The sequence below is a fragment of the Sciurus vulgaris genome (genome assembly GCF_902686455.1).
Source record: "Sciurus vulgaris genome assembly, chromosome: 4".
NCBI classification, from domain to species: domain Eukaryota; kingdom Metazoa; phylum Chordata; class Mammalia; order Rodentia; family Sciuridae; genus Sciurus; species Sciurus vulgaris.
Window position 1 is genome coordinate 37639226 of NC_136464.1, and position 24037 is coordinate 37663262.

General features: G+C 36.0%; 1 protein-coding gene across 7 annotated transcripts in view; it reads left to right on the forward strand.

The window, feature by feature from the left end:
* Nucleotides 1–24037, forward strand: part of CPEB3 (cytoplasmic polyadenylation element binding protein 3) — a 172564-nt gene that overhangs the window by 39995 nt on the left and 108532 nt on the right. The gene's annotated exons all lie outside the window — the stretch shown is intronic.

A 24037-nucleotide genomic window follows, 5' to 3' on the forward strand; every position in this document is an offset into this window, starting at 1 on the left:
TTAGGCTGATGCCTCCTGGTGATGTACAAGTTGCTAAGGCTGGTCTTGAACTTGCAATCCTGCTGCTTCAGACTCCTCACCTGACTGTTCTCCTTTTTTAAAAACCATCTTTCCTGGAAGTAATATAAATTGTCTAGTTTTTGCTTGCCTTTGCATAAGGATAGTTTGAGCTAGTTTTCAAGCTGAACACTTTTCTCTAGTTGGTTTCTGAACTACTGCTCTAATGCAAAACCACTTAAGGTCTACTAAACCCCATAAACTGTTTCAGAACTTATTATGACATGGTCGATGTGAGGTGCCAGCAAAGCCACAATCTATATTCAAGTTAAAAGAGTGTTGGTGGGGCTGTGGTTGTAGCTCGGTGGTATAGTGCTTGCCTAGCATGTGTGAGGCACTGGATTTGATCCTCAGCACCACATTAAAAAAAAAAAAAAAAAAATATATATATATATATATATATATATATAAAGGCATTGTGTCCATCTATACCTAAAAACATTTTTAAAAAGGGGGTCGGTTAGGAAATACTAGGTTTTCTATGCTACTGAAAACATTAATAATAATATAAACTGTTTACTTCAGAATTGCATGTTAAAAAGTGGTTAGCTTTATATAAACTGTTCATGATCTCATGACCTTGCAGTTAGTTGCTATACAAGTATGCTTCAGAAATATGTAATATTGTTAGATATCCTCTGACAAAGACAGTGTTTTACTTACATGACTTTCTTCTTTGGTTAGCCTGTTTTGCTAAGTTTCAAGGACTGCACAAATATTGGAACTGGTTGTCATTACTCAGGCAATTTTTGTGGTATTTGACCTTCAAGTGTCAAAAGACTATGCGTTGTTTACTGCAATATGAAAAGTTTGAATAAGCCATGTGGATTTTACTGAGGAAAGAGAATTAGATGGAGGGAAGCATAGAGTAGTGAATGACCTATGAAGCTTGGAATGAGGAAGACACTGGTCAAAGCCAGTGACACACTGTCACGGGTGATAGGGACAAGTCTCTTATATAGTGATTCTTCTTCCTTGTCTGCAAAAATGGAGGAAGAGAAAGTGCGCCTACTTTCTGGTTTATTTATGAGAGGATGCGATAGTGTCAGGAAAATTAGATACTATTATAGGAATACTGTTATGACTCTTGAATTCCTGCCTGTTATAATTGTTATCAGAGTTAGAATTTAATAGAAAATATTATTGATATTCAGTAGTCCAGAATTAAATACTAGCTGATGTATCTGGAAGTGGGGAGGTACTAGCAGAGATGGAAGAGCACTAAAAGGACTGTATATATTGCAACTACCTATTTTAGACAGTTAGTCATGGTGTTCTGAAGGCTAGGGTGTATAGACTTATGCTACAAAAATAATATAGGTTTATGACTAGTGTCTCCTTATGACTGACTCACCAATGCAAGCATGAGTTTTCCTGTTCTAAGAATTTTATTGGTGATGGGAGAAATGCTTAAACTCTTAATTTCCTGACTGCTCTAAGTGTTGATTTTGGTAGTTCCAGAGATTAAGGCTCTAATTTGAAACTCCTTACTACCACTTTCCAGGAGGCTTTACCTTGCTCTCTGTAGGGGCTGATGTGGTGGTTAAAGATAGAATTCAAGATAGAACTCCAAGTTTGGAGCTGCGAATTGAGGTAATTGAGCCATGGATTCAAAGGGGGCTTTCCTGGGGAATGTTGTGCTTGCCGTGGTAGCCAGACTCACAAGGAATTTTCCACAGATGATACTAACAATCTTGTGGGTAGCTTGTTACATCGGGGTTCAATTGCCCTATTTTACCTGTTATACTTTGGTTCTGCTCTATTTAGTTTTCACATACTTTAAGTGTGATTTAAAGGTGCTAAGAAAGTAAAGTTCTAATATTTGCACTTTGATTTAACTCAAAATATAAAACTACTAGTGAATTAAAATACTACAGTAACTTAGCAATTTGAAATAAAACCTACCTTTCTCTCCCTGGAAGCACTACTATATAATTCTCAGAAATAATTAATATGATATAAATTCGTATTGACAGACCTCAGAGACAAGAAACAGAAATGGACACCAAACAGCCTTTATGTCATTCAAAATGATCATAAAATTAATGTACACAAAACGAAGGAAGCATTGACTACTGATTGTGTATGCATAAGAACATTATTTTTAAAAAATATTTTTTAAGTTGTCAGTGGACCTTATTTAATTAATGTATTTTTGTATATGTGGTGCTGAGAATCCAGCCCAGGGTCTCACACATGCCAGGCAAGTGCTCTACCACTGAGCCATAACCCTAGCCCATACATAAGATTATTATATAGCTGAACAGCTTCGTTTCTCATGCATTCAAATTCATTTCAAGGCCAATATCAAGTACAGAAGAAGAAAGTAAACTGTCTTTAGTAACTCAGTGCAACAAATTAAATGGTCACTGCTACCAAGAAAACCAATGGGCAGAAGTGCCTGATAATTAGTATGTCTTCATAAATGGATGAATGAAAGTTTGGGGCTGTGGCATATGTTTGGAATGTGTAAGGCCCTAGGTTCAATTCCCAGCACCACAAAAATGAATGAATGAAAATTTAAACCCAAATTGTTACGTTTTTGTTTTTTATCTCTATAGTGGTGTATATTTATCATTTTTGAGACAGATACTCCATTCTAGCATTTCTCTGCAAGATATTTGTGGAATAAAGAAACACAGGTGAACATTGATGTGGCTGTATCTCTGTAGTATACTGATTTTATAAATGGATGAAATTGGAGGATATCATGCTAAGTGAGATAAGCCAATCTCAAAAAACTAAAGGACGAATGATCTCGCTGATAAGCGGATGAGGACATATAAGGGGGGTTAGGAGGGGATAGCGTTAGGGTTAGGGTTAGGTTTAGGGTTAGGGATAAGGAGGGTGGTAAGAATGGAGGAAGGAAGGACTGTATAGAGGGAAAAGAGGGGTGGGAGGGGTAGGGGGGAAGGTAAAAAAATAACAATGAATCAAACAACATTGCCCTATGTAAATTTATGATTTTTAATTAAAAAAAAAAGAAACACAGGTGAATGCATATAATTTCCTAAGGAACATCTACAATTTATAAAAAGAGAAAATATTATATGTATTTCCAGACTATATGAATACCCCCATGGTTGCTGATCAGAGACCCTATTGAGGACTGGGCATGTTAAGATATAAGCAACGTTTTTAAAAATATTTTTTTAGAAGTTGATAGGCCTTTATTTTATTCATTTATTTTTATGTGGTGCTGAGACTCAAACCTAGTGCCTCGCGCATGCTAGGCAAGCGCTCTACCACTGAGCCACAACTCCAGCCCCAGGATGTAAGCAATTTTTTGCTTTCTTTCTGTTTTTGGTGTTGTAAATTGAACTCAGTTCAGGCCTTGTACATGCTAACTACTTGCTCTACCACTGAGCTACATTCCTACCCTTACAAGCAGGATTCTTGCTTTGACATAAAAGACTATATAATAGCCAGTAGATGGGAACATTAGCTTGTATCCTATAAATTAAATTTTCCTTTTCCTCTTCATTGTTGATCAACTCATTCTTTTGGAGTTAATTTATCCTGTCACAGTGATCAGATTTGTTCCTAATGTCCCATGTCAAGTCATTAATAAAAGAACTGAGTCAGGATAACTCATATGTAACAACTTAGAAATATTAAGGAGAAAATGTTCTGGTTTAAGAGGTTGACAAAGAGCAGGTTATAGTAGGCCCATTTAGCTAGTCATTCATTCTAGGCATGTTAAATTGGAAAACAGAGATGAACAAGGAAAAATATTTTCAACCTTAAAGGCGTAATAGGGTTTGAAAATTGATTAGGGATGGGAATTTTTCAGAGGAAACATCTTAGTGATCTCACAATCTAATCCCCTATCAAACTCTGTGAGTCCTAGTTCTAAAGTTCCAAATAAGCAGCAATTGAAGGAGGCAAGAGGTAAATATGCTCAGAAATCCCTCTCTTACAATCTGGTGAAAAAGTTTCTTTCCTCCTGTGGACCAGAGAAATGTAATTTAGATATATAGAGGATTAAAAATAGTGAAGACCAATGAAGTTTATGAGATTATGAGGAAAAGCTAAGAGATTTTTTTTAGATTTATTATAAAGCTGTTTTTATGTTTGCATTTGATTTTATTAGTAGACTATTCAAATCTTTTTCTACATCATTGTTTAAAGCAGTTGTAATCATTAATGGAATCTTGAGGTCAGATAAATAGTTAAAACATGTTTTTTTTTTTTTTTCCTTTCTTTTTTAGTACTAGAGATTGAACCAAACACTGCTCTACTATTGAGCTACATCCCCAACCCTTTTTATTTTTTATTTTGAGGCAGTCTTTCTAAGTAGCTTAGGGCCTGCTAAATTGCTGAGGCTAGCCTTGAATTTGTAATCCTCCTGCCTCAGCCTTTGGAGTTGTTGGGATTATAGGTGTGCTCTGCTACACCTGGCTAGGTAGTATTTTTGTTAATTGTGTAACTACTACAGAATTCCCTGATCAAAGGGATAGAATTTCTTCCTCCCTCCCTCCCTTCCTTCCTCCCTTTCTGTGGTGCTGGGGATTGAACCCAGGACCTTGCACATGCCAGGCAAGCGCTCTACCACTGAGCCACATCCTAAGCCCAAAGGGACAGAATTGTTATTTAATTTCTTTTGGTATCTTTGTTCAAAATACTAATTTATGTATTCTAGCTTTTGGGTATTGTATTATTTTGATGTCCTCCAAACAGATATAGCTAGCACAAGTATAGAGGACCAGAATGCCAAGCACTTGGCTTCTTTCTTTTAAAATAAAATATTTTATTTAACCCTTGCGTGTTCTTGTGAATTCGGGATTATTATCCTAATTGAGATGGAATATTACCTAACTAGTAAGATAAGAGAGGAGGAATGGAAACTCAGGTCTTTTGACTCCAGGCCTAGTTCTTTCCTTAGGCTCTATCTGCTTGCTCTGATCTTGTCCCATACTGTCTTTCAGTATGCCTTTGATGTTATGCTCTTTGCAGATCTTTCTTGATTTCTGTCATACTGCCTTGCTTTGTAGCATTTATCATTCTCTGAAATAAACTTGTTTGTTTTGTTTTGTTTCTCCCCTCTAGAATGTAGGCTTCATAAGGGCAAGGACCTTTTTGCTGAAGTGTCCTCATAGGCTATGACAGTACCTGGGGTATTTTAGGTACCTGGTCAATATTTGTTGAATGTGTTAATGTTTCACATTTATAATGATTATGTATTTATTGGTCAATTTGCATGTTGCTAGCAATGTAATAGTAATTTAATTTTATAAATATTCAACTGGCCTACCAGAGACAAAGGCAGCCCTAGATAAAGTGGAAGAGTATTCAGTTCTCAAACAATTCATATTAAAATATAGAATGATAAGGTCCAAAATAGAATGTGATATGCAAGATAAAGAGTGTGTACTTGAATCAGAAGAAGTAATGATTATATTTGTGGGGAGGGAGATATTTATTGGGAAGCTATTAGTTTATCTTTATAGCTTAAAATATCTTCAGCTTTTTTCTGATTTTGAAAGTGATACATATTTGCTGTTTAAAACTTGAGGGAAAAAAAATAAAACTTGAGGGGAGGGCTGGGGAAGAGGTTCACTGGTAGAGTGCTTGCTGGCACATGTGCAAGTCCCTAGGTTTGAGCCTCAATAATGCAAAAAGAAAAAATAAACTTGACGTGGGGACAAATCCTCTTTTGCTCATAAATCTGTTTCCCAGAGATAGGTACTTTTAATGTTTTGGTGTATTTTTCTGCCAATTATCCCTGTTTTATATGTGTGTATATGTACTTTACATAGTAGAGCTCATTCTCTATACATGGTTTTATAGCCATATATTTAGCATTTTACATCATTGCAGTAATAAACATTTTTGATGATTCCATAATATTTTATCATAGGAATCCATTATAATGTACAGAAATGTTTCCATATTTGGAGGATATAAATTGTTTTCAGGTTTTTGTTTTCTTTTTTTTTCAGTGAGAGCCTTCATTACTTAATCACTTCCCCAAGGATCCTACCTCTTAATACTATCACATTGTGAATTAAATTTCAACATATGAATTTTGGGGGGGAACACCAACATTCAGACCACAGCAGTAAAGCTTTAACTATAATAGTTTATTTATTTACATTATGTAAAATGACTAGAATGTCCATTTGATTCAAGAGAGGTATTTTGTTTCTTTTCTGGTATAGGAGATATAACTTAGAAATATGGATTTTTCTGATATTACTAATATAAAAATAGTTTCCTCAGAGGAAATTTCCACTCTCCTCATTCACTTACTTGGTTGTTGCTGTGACCTTAGTAGGTCTCTTCCTACTATTGTAATCTAATGAAAAGAGTAGAGAGTAGAGCTGGGGGAGAAGGAAGCAGTAGGGGTGTTATAAAGTATGTGTGTGTTTGTTGGGAGAGTTCTGAGGGTCCTAATCCTTGGTCTCAGTGGTAGATGTGCAACTCACAGAAATGCACCAGATCTTGAGGTTTTCACATACAAACAATGTTGATTAGATCATGTAGGCTTTTTCTTTTTAAGCTTTGTAACCAGCTAACTACTATTTATATGCTAGTGTGGAAACTTAACCATCATCTATTACTTTATTTTCACTAGTAAAAAGTCCAAGTAACAAAAGAACATTTTGCTAGGGGTCTGGTGATGGAGGTCAGTGGTAGAGCAGTAGAGCGCTTTCCTCACATATGTAAGGCCCTAGGTTCCATCCCTAGCAGCCAACACACACATACACAGGACAGAAGAACATTTTGGAATGTAATTTGTTAAGATGTATGACATTAAGTCTAGGTAAGAATGATTGGCCAGACTTGCATCCCCAACCCTTTTTATTTTTTATTTTGAGACAAGATCTTGCTAAATTGCTAAGGTGGGCCTCAAACTTAGAATCTTTCTTCCTCAGCTTTCCAAGTTCCTGGGGTCTCAGGTGTGTGCCACCATGCCAAGCCAGAGTAGCGATGTGAAGGCAGGTGAACCATGCAGGCATAACACAAGATTTTCATTTTAAAATATGATAAGATATTTGATACTCTAGGCAGAGATTCTGTTAAATATGAAACATAGAAAGAGACTTATAGGAAATTATAGCTTGATCTAAAAAATTCAAGACCCTGGGTTAAGAGGAAAGGCAGAAAAATCTCTTTAGTGAATATATTCTTTCATATTGTGGGGCATAATGAAGGATAAAGCAGATGAGGGGATTGAGGTGACACGTTCTGTTAGAGGAACATAAATAATAGAGAATGTATTGAACATGGAGACGTCAAAGGACACTGAAAGACAGCAAAAAAGATTTCAGGAAAGAGGACAAAGCTAGGTAAAAGGATGCTTCAGCTTTTGTTACAATAATTAAATATTCAAAAAGGCAGCCATTTTATACTACCCAGGAAGTTAAGCAATTGCTCATTTTATATTCCTTTTTTTTTTTTTTTTAAACAAGCCATAAGCAAGCATGCTGACATCAGGGATTTATATTAAGAAATTTCTTTTATGGAGTGTCATTAGCAAGTTCAAAACCTAATCTTTTAATCTCCTGTGGTATGATCATAATATTCATGATGCCCCTAAGATACTTTATGTTTGTTCTAAGCCATCAAAGAAAGGAGAACAGTGTGTTCAGCATAATTTGCCTTGCATATATTATGAGTAGTCTAGTCTGATGACTTTTCACAGAAGTCATTATTGTAAAAAGACAGTGTAGAAAAAGTTTGCACTATAGTTGTATGTTCTATAGAGATCATCTGTGCTTTTTTCTTTTGTTCTTTTATTTTTTTTTTTGTTCTTTTTCCTTCCTTCCTTCCTTCCTTCCTTCCTTCCTTCCTTCCTTCCTTCCTTCCTTCCTTCCTTCCCTCCTTCCCTCCTTCCCTCCCTCCCTCCCTCCCTTTCTTTCTTGTGCCAGGCATTGAACCCAGGGGCACTTAACCACTGAGCCACATTCCTAGCCCTCTAAAAATTTATTTTTAAAAAATTTTGAAACAGGTTCTCACTAAGTTGCTTAGGGCCTGGCTAAGTTGCTGAGTCTGGCCATGAACTTGCAATCTGGCTGTACTGTTCTTATAAACTCTTTTATATAGTTTCACTTTATTATAAATCTGTCTATCTGTATTTTTTGAGACAGGGTCACCTTGTGTTTCCTGGCTGTCCTTGAACTTACTATCCTTCTGCCTCAGCCTCCAAGTATGGGGGATTATAGGCATGCACTACCATGCTTGGTTTGTTATAAATCTATAGAGATTCACATGTGTGTTACATAGGGCAATGCCATGAATTGGAATTTGAATTCAGTAAATGTTTGCAGATACAGGCCATGTTTTTGGATTTGGGTTAGGTATTGTAGATAGAACAAATCACCTTGAATCCTGTATTTAGGAACTCTAACATACATGAAACAAAACATCTTATGAAAGCGAGTATCAGATATATGATATGTTTTAGGTGCCATGAGTAATCAAAGTGGGGCAAAAATAATTTGGCCTAGAATGGTGAAGGGAGGGAGGAAGAAAAGAATTTCTGTGGCTTCATTTTGAAAGATAGATGAGATTTGGTTAGATAGAATGGGTATCCAATGAGGAAAGAAGGAATGAACAATAAATGGAATAATTGAGCAGGGGACTTTTAGACTAACTGAGAGATAAGGTTGGATTATTTTCTTTCAGGATTAAAAAAACAAAACAATAAATCTTTATTTACTAGATACCACTTACATTTTTTTCTCTACTTGGTTTTAAAAAGCATTTAAGATATCTTTGTACATGCTACGCTGCAAGAGAACAGATTTGTAGGTGAAAAAAATGAAATGAAAATGCAAAAAATGCAAAATTATCATAGCCCTTTCCTTTTTTTTTTTTTTTTTTTTTTTTTTTTTTTTTTGCAGTGCTAGGGATTGAACCCAGGGCCTTGTGCTTGTGAGGCAGGCACTCTACCAACTGAACTATATCCCCAGCCCATCATAGCCCTTTTCATCAGCCTCCCTGCAAAATGGAGTCTAGAATTAGTCTCATACTGATGGTTATCATGACAGTGGTAGGAGTTTATTTTATTTCCTAGTATTATTTTTTGGTAGGATTAAACCCAGTGACTCTTACCATAGAGCTACATCGCAGCCCTCTTTTTTTTTATTTTGCTTAGGGCCTTGCTAAGTTGCTGAGAATGGTGTTGAACTTTCAATCTACTACCTCAGCCTCCTGAGTCATTGGGATCACAGGCATGTGCACCTGGTAAAGTGGTAGAATTTTCAGTGTGTAATTTAGGAATGTGAATTCTCCTGAAGGCGATGAAGAACCCTGAAGGGCTGAGGTCAGGGTAGTACCACAATAAAAATACATGTTTAGAAAGACCAGAAGTCAGAATTGGAGAAATTTTTTTGATGTCTGCCACAGTATCACCTGGGGGCAGAGAAGCTGGTGAGAAGGGCTAATTATAATTATCATTATAATGATAATTATTTTGAGTTTTGCACAAATCAAGCAAGGTTTAACTGTGAAGAAACCTTACAAAGGAAAAGACTGCTGCTGATGGCAGAGTGTATGAAAGTTCTGAGCTCTATTATGCTTAAAACAGTATCTAATTTTAGGATGTTTCATTTAGTTTTTTTTTTTTTTTTTTTTTTTTTTTCCTTCTTTTTCCTTTCCTACTTGACTTGGTCCCAGCTAAAAATTGGTAACACTCTGTTTTGCACTCCATTCTCCCTGGAGATCCTTATCCATGAAAAACATAGAGAGGAAAGAGGAGAGGATGGTGTTTCCCCCTTTCTGTCTTTGGTACTTCCATTATACCAACTGCTGCCTTCTCTCTGAATTTTATCATTTGAAAGCCAAGATGGCAAAGCTGTTGTTGCCTATTCTTATTCTCAAACTACTATTAAGGATGTTTTCACTTTTTGCGGGGAGGGGTGGCATTAATGATCCAACCCAGGTCAGTATGAATGCTAGAGAAGTGACCTGCCACTGAGCTACTTTGTATTTTTTTTATTTCTCAGTCAGGCTGGCCTCCAGCTTTCTATCCTTCTCCCTCAGTCTATCCTAATCCCTCAGTAGCTGGGATTACAGGAATGTGCTACCAAACTGGTGAAGTTAATGAAGTTAAATGAAGATTTGGAGGCATGGAGTGATTTTAGAGCAAAACTTAGTAAGCAAAATTTGGATAAGGATTGGTTGAATTTGTAAACTGGGCCTAGTTGTTGGAATAGTTAATGGTCTTTACTTCGGAATACAAAAATTCAAGCAGTAACTATTAAAGTTTTTTGTCTATCATAGCATGGCCAAATCAATAGAGTTCAAGCTAGATTAATTTAAAATGTTCTGGTAGCACATTCAGAAAGTGAAAAAGCGATGGCCTTGGTGGTGCATGCCTGAAGTCCCAGCTACTTGGGAGGCTGAGGCAGGAGGATCACTTGAATCCATGAATTTGAGACCACCCTGGGCAAAGCAAGACCTCCATCTCAACAACAATAACAAAAAGTAAAAAAAAAACAAAAAAACATGAAATTAATTTTAATACTATATTTTATTTAACCCAGTGTATCATTCAACATGTGATGAATATAAAAACTAATGAGATATTTTACATTTCATTTATACTAAGCCTTCAAAATACATTGTGTATTTATACAAATGTAACACAACTCAGTTTGTTCTAGTGACATTTAAAGTGATCAGTAGCTACTTGTGGATAGAAACTACCATATTGGACAGTGAAAGTATGTAGCTTTATATTAGAATATATAGGTTTGAATGAACTGTTACCTAAAATTAACTGAGCTTAGTTTTTGTCCACATTATGATTTGGCAGTTTGTTGGTATAAGTCAAAGTATGGTTTTGTAACTTGTGGTTTCTGTTTCATTTCTCACTCTTATGCATAAATCTGGTTTTCCCATTAGCATGCCACTTTTTCCCACTAGCATTATTAATAAACACATTATATAGAGAAGTATAATCTTATTATTTAAAAAGAGTTTTAAGAGTTTTCTTGAATACTTGGTTAACTGTCTATCAGACTAAGCCTTTGCTTCCAGTAGTAGAATGTTTCATCAAATTTTCTAAAGCTATAGAGTGTTTTTGGACACTACCAACAAAAAATGAATGCATATATTGTGATGCCACTGTTTTTATTAATTTTATCTGGTATTTTCTTTACAGTTGACAAAAACCATTTTACATATATTTTCATTTGTTTGTTTTGGTACTGGGGATTGAACACAGGGGCACTTAACCACTCAACCACATCCCCATTTTTTATTTTGATACAGAGTCTCACTAAGTTGCTAAGGACCTTGCTAAATTACTGAGGTTGGATTTGAACTTGCAATCCTTCTGCCTCAGCCTCCCAAGTCATTGGAATTACAGGCATGCACCACCGTGCCTGTAGTGAAATTATTTAAGTGAAATTATTTTTATATAGATGAGTTGTCATCAAAATCTTGACATTATTATTCAAATGAAATTTTGGTGTTTGGTTGGTTGTTTTTTTCTGCAGTGCTAGGAATTGAATTCAGAGGGGTTCTACCACTGAGCTACATCCCCCCTTTTTATTTTTTATTTTGAGACAGGGTGTTGCTATATCGCCTAGATTGGCCTTGAACTTGAAATTCTCCTGCCTCAACCCCCTGAGTTGCTGGAATTACAAGCATGTGTCATCACACCTGCCTTGAAAAGTCTTTTTAAAAGCACTATTTAACTGTTGATATTTTTTAAAAATGTTTTTATTTGTTCTAATTTATTATACATGACAGTAGAATGCATTTATATATTTTGCTAGATCATATGAAAGTGGAGTATAATCTCATTTTTCTGATTATACGTATTGTAGGATTACATTGGTTATGTAGTCATATATGTGCATGAGATAATGTCTATTTCACTCTATCATCGCCTTATCATCTCCATACCCCTTCCCCTTCCTTATTCCCTATCCCCCCCACACACTTATTGTAAATTTGATTGTACTTTCAGCTCTTCCAAGGGACTACAGATTGTTTAGGAGTGTCAATTTTTCATATACATTCCGTTCCACTTAGTTGAGTGCAATTTATTTGGCAATTGCATTATTTGCTGCCTATAAATAATGCCTAAATTTTTTCTTGGTTCAGTATTATTTCTTCATGAAAACAGAATTGAATTTCTTTCTGAACTTCCATAGCATAGTGAATGACCTTTCATATGTATCTTTTATCAACCATGCATAGTAGGCATTATCATTATATTTTCATGTGAGAAAACCGATATACAGGGGGTTAAGTAACTTGTCCAATTCTGTTGAAATGTGAGTGCCTATGATGTGTTGTGATTTGTATATTTTTACTATTATTTAACTGCAGAACAGCAGAACATAATTCTGGCTATTATAGGTCATCTCAGTGAAAAACCTAATTGTGTAGTGTGTACAGTTGAATAAATAGTGAATTCTTTCTGCTTTTTCCTTTTCATTTCTTCTTAGTTTGTCTCCTCTCTTCTTTTGAAATATTGTGTATGTATCTGGTGCTCTCTTTGAAGATTGAAGGAAGATAACACTGCCAGGATTGAACACAGGGCACTTTTTACCACTGAGCTATATCCCAGCCCTACTTATTTTTTACTTTTGAGACCTGGTCTTGCTAACTTGCTAAACTGCTGAGGCTGGCCTTGAATTTGATATTCTCCTTGTTGCCTCAGCCTCCCAAGTAGCTGGGAGTATAGGTATGTACCATCATGCCTAGCTACTTTTTGTTTATTTTTTTCTCTGCCTCTAGAAAGGTTTAATATAGTCTAGTGATGGTTGGGTCCATAAAGAGTAATATATATGTACTTATTCTTTTTTTTAAATTGAATCTTTTTAGTCATAGATGGACACATACCTTTATTTTATTTATTTATTTTCATGTGGTGCTGAGGATCAAACCCAGGGGCTCACACATACCAGGCAAGCGCTGTACAACTGAGCTACAACCCTGGCTCCCTGTACTTATTCTTAAATATGTATTTATGTTTACATATTTATGTTCATATATATAATATTTTCATATTGATATCTTTTTAGGCAGCAAATGTTTTCATAGCATTTGTGGAATATAATTCAGTTCTGTAAATTGAATCCATTTAATAACCTTCAAACAGGGTTTGCTAAACTACATCCTTAATGTTAATAGTTTTCAAGGAACGATTTGCTATTTACAAACAAGTCTTTATCTGTTAACTTACAGTCTGTATATCCTTTGAACAATCTCTTCTTGGTTCTTATTTCCTGAGGAACTTGCCTCTGGCCTACCTTTCCTAGAAACTTTTTTGGCTTCTCCCTTGTTTATGCTCCTACAATTCCTAGCACATAGCTGTGTCATTGCATTTACCTCATTATATAATAATTATCTGTTAACTAGATGGATAGCTTCTTGTAGTTAGGGACTATGTCTCATTTATCTTTTTATCTTCAATGCTTGGCATATTAAAATTCCCAATAAATATATGTGGAATAAATGAAGCAAGAGTACTTGAGCACACTTGGCAAAATTTTGTTAGCACTAACATTTGAAAATAATAAAATAAATGTTTCTCTCTCTCTACTCCCTGCCCCATCAAACCCAAGAGTGCTCTACCACTGAGCTTCATCCCTAGCCCTTCTTAAAGGCTGGCCCTAAATTGCCATCTTCCTTCCTCAGCCTTCTAAGTAGCTGGAGTTACAGAAAATATTCTACCTGGGCATTTTGGCACGTGCTTGTAATCCCAGCAATTTAAGGATGAGACAGGAGGATCTCAAGTTTGAGGCCAGCCTCAGCAATTTTTAGCAAGACCCTAAGCAACTTAGCAAGAACCTGTCTCAAAATTAAAAAAGAAAAAGGGTTGGATGTGGCTCAGTGGTGAAGTGCTCCTGGGTTCAATCTCCAGTGCCTAAAAATAAAATGAAAATATTCTGTCATACGAACATTTTGGAAATTCTGACTTGAATCTTCCTTAATCTTATTGCATTTTACTTTGATTTCAAAATTGTCTTAAAATATTATTACTAGAATGGTGCAGCTTCATTTTAAAGTAAATTTTTTAATCTTTTCAATACCAAATATTTTAACAAATTTAGATGCTTTGCATTTTAGATGCTTTAACATACACATTTGTTAAATGTGATAACATTTAAATGCAAGATTAGGCGAGAGGCTTAAATACTCTTGTTCTTTGGGTTTACATGATAAATAATTTATGTGTGGTTAGTTTTCTTCAGGGATACCCGATTTGTAATAAGCACTGAATTTAATATTTCTTCATCTGTAAAAGAGTATTTGTAATATCTATCTCATAGACCTTTTGTAAAAATTAAATGAGGTAATTCAAGTATTTAGCACAGGATCTGGCACATATTAATCACCTGTAACATGGTAGCTATGACTTAATCAGCTCTACAAGACTTGTTATGGAAAACAATATACATACCCATTTACCTTTCCCAGTGGCAGATTGGTAGCTTTTTACTTTCTTTTTTTGGGGGGGATGCTCTACCACTGTGCTATCTCCCCAGCTCTTTTTATTTTTTATTTTGAGACAGGGTCTCACTAAATTGCCAAGATTGGCTTTGAACTTGTGACCCTTCTACCTCAGCCTCCTGGGTAACTGGGATTACAGGTTTGTGCCACCACACCCAGCTGACAGGTAGCTTTAAAAAATAAACTAATATTAGTTCATGTCAGCTCAGGAAATAAGCCTGTTCAAGTTAAAAAATAAAACTTTAAAGGTGGTAAAAGACAACTTTGGCTTTTAAACATACTATTTTATATACGTATATTTTTTAGTTACTTAATCGTTTTTATTATTTGTCTCATTTCAGTTTTTTTGTTTGTTTAGTACTGGGGATTGTACCCAGGGGCACCTAACCACTGAGCCACATTCCTAGCCCTTTTTAATTTTTATTTTGAGACAGGGTCTCACTAAGTTGCTTAGGGCCTCAAACAGTTCCTGAGGCTGTCCTTGGACTTGTGATCCTCTTGCCTCATCCTCCTGAGTTGCTGGGATTACAGTCAGGCACTACCACACCTTGCTCAGTTTAGTTTGTTTCATTTTTATCTGGAATCTGAACTGTTCAATAAACTTGAGATGTTGGATTTTTGTTTGTTCACTGTTTTTCTTTCACCAGAAGAGAGGAGTTTGGAAACTGAGAAATTGAGAATGTGCCTCTATTTCTCTGGTTCCAGTTCATCAACTTGGAGTGAATTTCTTTGTTACTTACCAGGTTCTTTGCTTTAAAATATATACACATGTACATTGGTGACCTCTCCAATGATGGCGTGGGAGTAACAGGGAAGAGCTATAATCCATCACTCTTAACCTGTGTGTGTCTAGCTGGCCATCACTTATAGGTTCCTGAAATGGGGAGGAACCCTAAAAGACTGGTAGCCCAAATTGACACAGTTGTTGCTTTATTCCTTTCATTGCCATAGGGCTTTATGCATTAAAGCAGCTTCTCAGTTCCTAATTCTGAGGGTCAAGAGGAAAACAGGGGGCCACAGCAGAAGCGTTCACGTCGCGGCCCCTGTCAGATTCTGGTGAATCTGCGAATTCTGCTGCACATCTCCTCATCCAACCACTCAACTCAAATAACACTTGAAATAAACAGTAGCAAGGGAAACTTATAGGTATTTTTTTATGTTGCAGTAATGCTTCTAGATGGATACTGATCATTTTAAATTGCTCTCTAATCATAAATGGGATAAGTTGTGGCACTGAAAGACATAGAACATATACATATATATATATATATATATACCAAAAATTTGTCTTTTATATATTTATACATATATATATATATATAAATTATTCATCCATCAGAAGCAATGAGAGACATGAGAAGATGCTGTTTATAGATAATATGTTCAATAATTCCCCATAGATTCCTGAAGGAGTATTGAGGACATCCTCAGAAATGTGGCACATGTAAGATGGATGGCATTAGTTATTTGGCAATAGGGTTGCCTTTTGAATTTTGCTGCTGTCTGCTATAAGTTTAATTAGTTGGCTCCTTTTAGAAGCTCCTGATTGGAAGAGCTAGAATGTTGACTCGCTTTCTTACAAAAAAGTTTTTAAGAGCTAGCCATGGTGGTGCATGCTTGTAATCCCAACAACTTGGGAGGCTGAGTTAGTAAGAGGATTCCAAATTTGAGGCCAGCTTCAATTTAGCAAGATCCTGTCTCAAAATAAAAAGTAAAGGCTGTACATGTACCTCAGTGGTAGTGCACCCCTGACTTCAACTCCCAGTACCTCTCACACTATCCCACATGAAGTAATTAGGTCTTATGTCATATACATAAAGTAGATGATTAGCAGGTAGTGTCATGATTTCTGGTAAAACCTTAAAAGGCTTTAAGAGTAGCTTTATTGATATACCATGAAGTTTACCTTTTTAAATTATAGAATTATGTGTATTTATCAAATTGTGTCTCAATAATTATCCAATTCTGGAACTATTTTTTATTACTCCAAAAAAGAGACTCCATATCCTTTGCAGTCAGTCCCCATTTTACCTTGGATTACCCCTAGTCCTAACCCAACTAATCTACTTGCTATATTTATGGATAATTTGCTGATTCTGGACTTTGCATATAAATAGAATCATATAATATGTGATCCTTTGTGATTGGCTTCTTCCAGGTATCATAATGTTTTCAAGGTTCATCTGTGTTATAGCATGTATTAACACTTCATTTGTTTCTATTGGCGAATAATATTATATGGATATACTATAATTTGTTTATCTGTTCATTGGTTGATGGGCATTTGGGTAGTTCGTGTTTCTGGGAAACTATGAATAAAGTTGCTTAATAAATTTGTTATGAACACCCATGTACAAGATTTTATGTGAACATGTGTGTTTATTTACCTTGGGTACATACTGAGGAGTGGTCAGCTGAATTTTGTGAATAAGCTTATGTTTAACTTCATGGGAAACTGACAACCATTTTTCCAAAATGGTGGTGCCATTTTGCATTCCCACCAGCAATTTTTGAGAGTTCTGATTGTTCTGCATCCTAGTCAACATTTGGAAATGTCAAAGTTTTTTATTTATTTATTTTTGGTCCTGGAGAGTGAACCCAGTGGTGCTTAACCACTGAGCTAGATCCCCAGCCCTTATTTATTTTTATTTTACATTTTGAGACTAAGTTTCTTAGGGCTCCACTAAGTTGCTCAGTCTGGCTTTGAACTTGCAATCCTCCTGTCTCAGCCTCTCAAGCTGCTGGGATTACAGGCATGCACCACCACACCGGGCTTGGATTAAAAAAAAAAAAAAAAAAAAAAAAAAAAAAAGTCATTCTAATGTATATGTAGTTCTTATTAGTTTCAAGTGAAAATCATGCATAATGAAATCACCAGAATGATGATTTAAATATGAAGGAAGCATTTACTGTCTGTCTATTGTGTGCTAATATTGTGTGCTAAGCCCTTTTGTAGTAATGGGAATACTGGAAATAAGACATACCTCTGCTGCCATGGGACTTACAGTTCATTGAAGGTGACAGGCACATAAAGAAGTAATATGATATACTAAGTTAGTGTTGTTACCTGGAGTCAGGTTATTGGGGTGGGGAAGAAGTGTTTAAATATAGCTGGATGTGGTCCATGTTGTTGAAAGATTTTGATGTTTATGATTAGTAAAAAGAGAGGAATAGGAAGAGCTATGTATACTTTTGCATAATATTTAAAGATAGGTTTTGATAGCAAAGGTCAGGCTCCCTTTACATTATTATACCTATAAATGCCTACTAAGCTACTTGGGACAATATTCTACTGACTGAGTACACAAATGACTTCAAGTGACATCAGCTAATTACTTTCAAAAGTCACACTTGCACAATAACCAGAGAAAGGCGAAACTTAAAGTTGTAGTCACTGCTTTGCTTTTTCCTTTATGTATCTTTCTGTATCTGCTCATTTCTACCTTTTACCTAGCACACTGCCAAACCCTATAAACACTCTTTTTAAAAGTGCATATGTACTACTTAACTATGTACTGTTTTCCACTATCAGTAGCAGCCGCAGCAGCAGACATTTGCAATTTTTTGTACTGTTGACCCCTCTAGAATTTTCCCTGAGGGATTTGGCCTCAGTATATAGGGCCATTTCAGGTGAATAAGGGATTCCAAAGCTGTGTTTCCCTGTATCTGATATACTGAGCCTCTTATCTGATCTGTCTGACCAAAACCAATGAGAAGAGCTGTGAAAGAAGATTAGGACTGTGGGGAGCAGGAAGAGACAGAAATGTGCTTCTAGTTGAGTCCTGCTCATCTAATTTTTGAGCTTCCTTCAGAGCAGGCAGAACTATTCTTGGTTTTTTAAATCTTTCTAGAACCTTAGTTAGCTTGGTTTGCTATTACGCAGCAAGGAAAAGTATAATCTGATAAGGAAAGGTTAAGTAATATGAAGTAGTCATCCTCAAGCAGAAAAAGATGGGACCAGGGTGTGGTGGCACATGCCTGTAGTCCCAGCATATCAGGGGGGCTAAGGCAGAAGGATTGCAAATGCTGAGGCTGTAGCTTAGTGATGAAGTACCTGTGGGTTCAATCCTCAGTACTGCCAGAAAAAAAGAAAAGATGGGGATATGCTGTATTGAGGGTTTGTGAGAATTTTTATTGCATTGTATTCAATTTTAATTTTTAAGGAATATTAAAATTCACAGCAGATACAGATTATTCTCTCCACTCCTGACAGAAAAGGGAGAAGTTTCAGTTTCATAAGGACTTCAGGTTAGATATAAGGAATATTTGCTTACCATTGAGTAACTGAAGGAGAGTACAGATTCACCTTTTTCAGAAGCCTACACTTCATTAATAATCTCATGGGAGATAGTTAAAATTCTCAGTCTTTTTTTTATTTTTCACATACCTAGTTCTTATTTTTTATTTTGAGACAGTCAGTCTAAATTTTTGAGTCTGTCCTCAAACTTGTGATCCTCCTGCCTTGGCCTCCTGAGTGCCACCATGCCTGGCTACAATATACCATTGACTGAGGGCTTTGATACTTAACTCAAGAAGAAAATCTACATTTGAGAAGCTTTTTTCCCTTCCCCTTGAATTAGTGAGTTTAGGTTTCCCTTTATTTGGAAGCGGTTTTAATGTTAAGGCAAATGTATGCTACTTCATTGAAGTTCAATTTGATATAAAAATCTCATACTTTTGACAGGTTGTGACAAATAACAGAAGTAATTGGTTTAGAAGTACAAATTACTAAATTTTTGCTCCATAGTGCATAGGAAGTTTATGTTACTACTGATCTTATTGTTTGCCATTTAATATCCATCATTGAATCTTGTCCGTTCTTTTGGTGTTCCTAAACAAATTCTGTGCTTGAAATCACTTCATGTTGAGCTTTGGATGTATTGCCTCTTTGGCTTTTACTCAGGGTGGCAGGTTCCTTTTCTTTCCTTGTTAGTGATATCCTTCATAGAAGCTAGGGATTGAGAAACCATAGTGCCAAAGTGGAGGAGACATAGAAGAGATGCAACTAAAGGGCTAGAACAGAAATTTTGAGAAAATTGAGGGATGGGAAGAAATCTCAAAATCAAATTATTTTGTAGAATGTGTAGTTGGATGATCACTCAATCTTAAGGTAGTTAACCTTGTATTTACTTTGTAGGAAGGATGTGTCTGATAAATGGTGGAGTGATAAGTACATATCTTATTGGTCAAAGAAAGCAAGTTGCACAACAGTATGCCTACTTTTATGTTTTATTTTTTATTTTTTAAAAAATATATTTTTAAGGTACATATATAGAAATACAGTCCCTTGATATCCATGGACCTCTGTGCAGATACCAAAATCCACAGATGATTAAGTCTCTTATATAAATTGGCATAGCATTTGCACATAACCTATGCATATCTTCCTATACTTTGTTGTCTCTAGATTACTTATAATACCTAATGCCTTGTAAATGCTATGTAAATAGTCATTATGCTGTATTGTTGGAATAATGAGAAATCTGTATGTGGTGTGGAGAGTAAAAGAAGATGGGACCTGGAGACTTGACTTTTTTGCAATACTGTTTGTATGTATGTATGAGAATAGGTTCAGCTATTAATCACATAATATCCATTCATAAAGAGGTGAGGCATATTGATTACAACAGTGTTTACAATAAAGACAAAGTATCTTTCAAATAGTATGTATTAGGTAGAAAATAAGAAGTAGGACGGAAACTTAGAAGTGACTAGTTTTGTGAGTTCTTAGTGTTATACTCATTTAACTTTGAAATATTTTATCCATGTATATATTAAAGTCATATGATAAATAGAAAACCCTTTCTTCAGAAATTCTTCTTTTTGTTTTTCCGTATTATTTTATGAGCACGTTGTCCTTTCCTAGCCCTTTCAAATATCTTCTCACCTTTTGCTTTTTGATCCAATCTATGTCCTGTTCTCCCCAACTGTACCCCAATGTTCATGAGGCATACTGTAGCTTATTAGGGTGGAAGCATTGGAACATTATTGGCATGGACATGAGAATCATAGGTTCTCATTCTGATTTCTGATCAGCTCTGTGACATGCAGCAGTTACGTAACCTCTATGAGCATGTTTTTCCCTCTGTGATAGAGATAATAACTACCCTGCAGGATGGTGTGGTGAGAATTGAGAAGGCATCATGTTTAATCTTATCATTTAGTTCCAGACCTACTTTTATTTTTGCAGATACTGTTGGTCTTTGCAGCCTTTTACTTCATGTGTCTAGGAGAGGAAAGGCCTGAGTATAAACTGTAAATGGTATAAAGGGGTCCTGGATTCCTCTCTCAAGTAAATGGCAGGTAAACTGGGCATGGTGACACATACTTGTAATCCCAGTGATTTAGAAGGCTGAAGCAGGAGGATTGCAAGTTCAAGACCAGCCTCAGCAATTTAGTGAAACCCTTTCTCAGAAAAAAACTACAAAAAACTGGAGATACAGCTCAGTGGTAGGTGCCTGTGGGTTCAATTCCTAGTATTAAACATAGAAGAAAAGAATGGGTAAATGGGATAGGGCTAGTAGTACAGGTAGACTCGGGCTGTGCTGGAGAGTAGGTCATACTGCTTCTTGAGTTAATTAGTTGTCACGTGAACAAGAGTAATTGACCAAGGGAAGTGAGAGATTGCTTATGTGACAGGGTGAGGTCAGAGATTTCTCTGGATCATGTTAGGAGTAGGCTAAAGGGGGTGAGGGAGTGGTGTTTGTAGAAACACTTAAGATGGAAGAGAATAGAAGGAAGTCAGGAAGGTGGTACAGTAAAAGTCCTTAAGAGCATGTCTGGATTTGACTGAATTTGAGCCTTGACCCTGCCATTTATTCGTCCCATAGCCTTTAGCCAGTTAATGTGTCCAAGATTTGTTTGCTTAATTTATAAGATGGTGACAAAACTTACCTCCTTTATAGAGTTGTGATGTAATTTTAAATACTTGACAAATTTATTAATATTAAATCAAGCCGGGGGAAGAAAGAAAGCAGTGCTTATGTAGTGGGGGTGGGCTGTTCCTATATATAACTAATGGATAATGTCTGCCATTGGTTATCTTTAAAGAAATAGAGTTAGTAATGGGATGTATTATTTATAGATGTCCTAATGCTTCTTGATGTGCTTGCTTGTTAAAAGGAAACAGACAAAAAAAGAAATGTTTTCTTTTTGCTTATATTGGGAAACAAAACTTATGAAAAAAGATTTAACAGGTAAGTTGCTACTTATGACTTGTGTGGTTGAATGCTAAATTGTGGCTGCCTTTTCTCTATGCATGATTTCCATTGAATTTCACTACAGATTTTTCAGTTTCTCTGTCCTTTCTGTTGTTTCTTGCTGAATTCCTGGTTAATCAGTTATTTCAGCATCATTTAGTACTTGTAAAACAAAAAAAGATGAATGGTATACAGTAAATATAAATTGATGAGGCATGAATGGAATTAATTTGAGAAAATAAGTCTCTTAGAGGACTGAAGTTTGTTCAATTAAGAAGCCTATGGAAATTCTGTCATGCCTTTCACATATCATAAGTCTTTATCTGTAGAACATAAGTGAACTCTACTGAGATAGCATTGTGCCATTCTGAGGATTTAAATCTGTGTTCCAATACTCTGATGTGGTATCACAAGTCTTTTTGAGTTCTTCCTACTATTTTAGTACAGTATAGGCAGTATAGGAATGTACAGATACCCTGTACATTCTGTCATTTAGTACTGAAAACAACTGTAGAGAGAGAATTATCCCCATTTTGTAGATGAAGATAACTAAGGCTTAAGACATTTGTTCAAAGCGACATGTCAGTAAATGGAAGAGGCAGAATTTGAAAATCAGATTTTGATTTCAGTTTGTGCTTTTTTTTTTTTTTTTTTGTAGTGGGGATTGGACCCAAGAGTGCTTAACCACTGAACCATATCCCCAGTTCTTCGTATTTTTTATTTTGAGATAGGATCTCACTAAACTGCTTACGGCCTCACTGAGTTGCTGAGGCTGGCCTTGGGACTTGTGATCCTCCTGCCTCAGCTTCCCACATCACTGGGATTACAAGTATGTGCCATTGCACCCAGCCAGTTTGTGTTTTTAAAAACGAATCCACATTGCCTGTCTAATCTACAATCAGAAAACTATAAAGCGAACTTTCTGCAAAATGACTAGGTTTGTTTATCAACACTGCCCTTCTTCTATTCCCTTCCTTCAATTTACTGCCCAAGTTTACTGAACAGAATCATGGGTAGAAAAACTTAACTTGAAGGATCACCTAGTCTAGTAGCTCTCAGCCAGTCATAAGAATCACCAGGTTAAAAAAAAAAAGAATCACCTGGAACATGTATTTCTTTTCAGTTTATGATTAAATGTGTTTGAGCTGGAGCCCCAAAACTTGTGTTTTAACCGGGGCTACCTGTAATTTTGACAGTCTGACTGGTTTGAGGACCATTTCAATTTAGATACACAAATCCCTCTCCCATCACCTTTACCAATTTTCCTGACAGGTGGTCATCTAATCTCTGATAGATCTCTTGTGACAGGGACTTACTGCCACCTTGCCAACAAGGTCATTTCATTTACAGTTAGATGTAGTGCTGCACTTCTGTAGTTTTCATTAACTACCACATATGGATTGGATCAATAATTTTGAACAGATTTTTTTGAGGGGGATACCAGGGATTGAACTCGGGGGCACTCAACCACTAAGCCACATCCCCAGCCCTGTTTTGTATTTTTATTTAGAGACAGTCTCACTGAGTTGCTTAGTGCCTTACTGTTGCTGAGGCTGGCTTTAAACTTGGGATCCTCCTGCCTCAACCTCCCCTGCTGCTGGGGTTACAGGCATGCACCACTGTGCTTGGCTCCAGCTTTTTATACTCTTTAGGCTTGGCTTTGAGTTTCCTTCTGTGTTTTAATCTCTTCTAAACCTTGCCTCCTTTATGTGTAAAAGGGTATATGAAAGATTATATCAAGAATTATGAAAAAATAGAATATCCTGGCTGGAAAGTTTATTGAATGCTATCAGTCTTGTCTTACAGTTTCCTCCCAGCCTGTTCTGAAGATATCTCACGTCTACAGTAAGAAGCGTGTTCTAGTTAGAAGTGTGGTTATGGTAGAAGTTTCCTAGATATTCATTGTGGGATTGTCAGTGTCAGAAATAGATTGTCATTTTGCCTCCTCATCAGCATACTTGTTTACTTCTGACTTTTTCTGTGGAGAAAGAATATGATACTTCTTATGGGAAGAGATAAGCCTTCATTTCTGGAAGTTCAGCTTCACTGCTTAAGTAATTGAGTTCCACTGATAATGTAAACCCAAAGCAAAACAAATGATCTGAGGAAGGACCTTCAAGGTAAAAGACAAGACCTTGAATTATACAGAAACCAAACTGGAGAACAATAACAAAAATCTGTATCTTTTTCCTATCCAAGGATAGAGATTAGGAAACTAATGAGTGCTATTCATTTGAGAGGGTAAGTGATCAGGTACAAGGCTGGATAAATTATACACTGTAGTTTGATTTGATTTGGCTGTTGAGATGTATGTTCGTCTTTTTGTTGTTTTTTTTTTTGGTAGTACTGAGGATTGAACC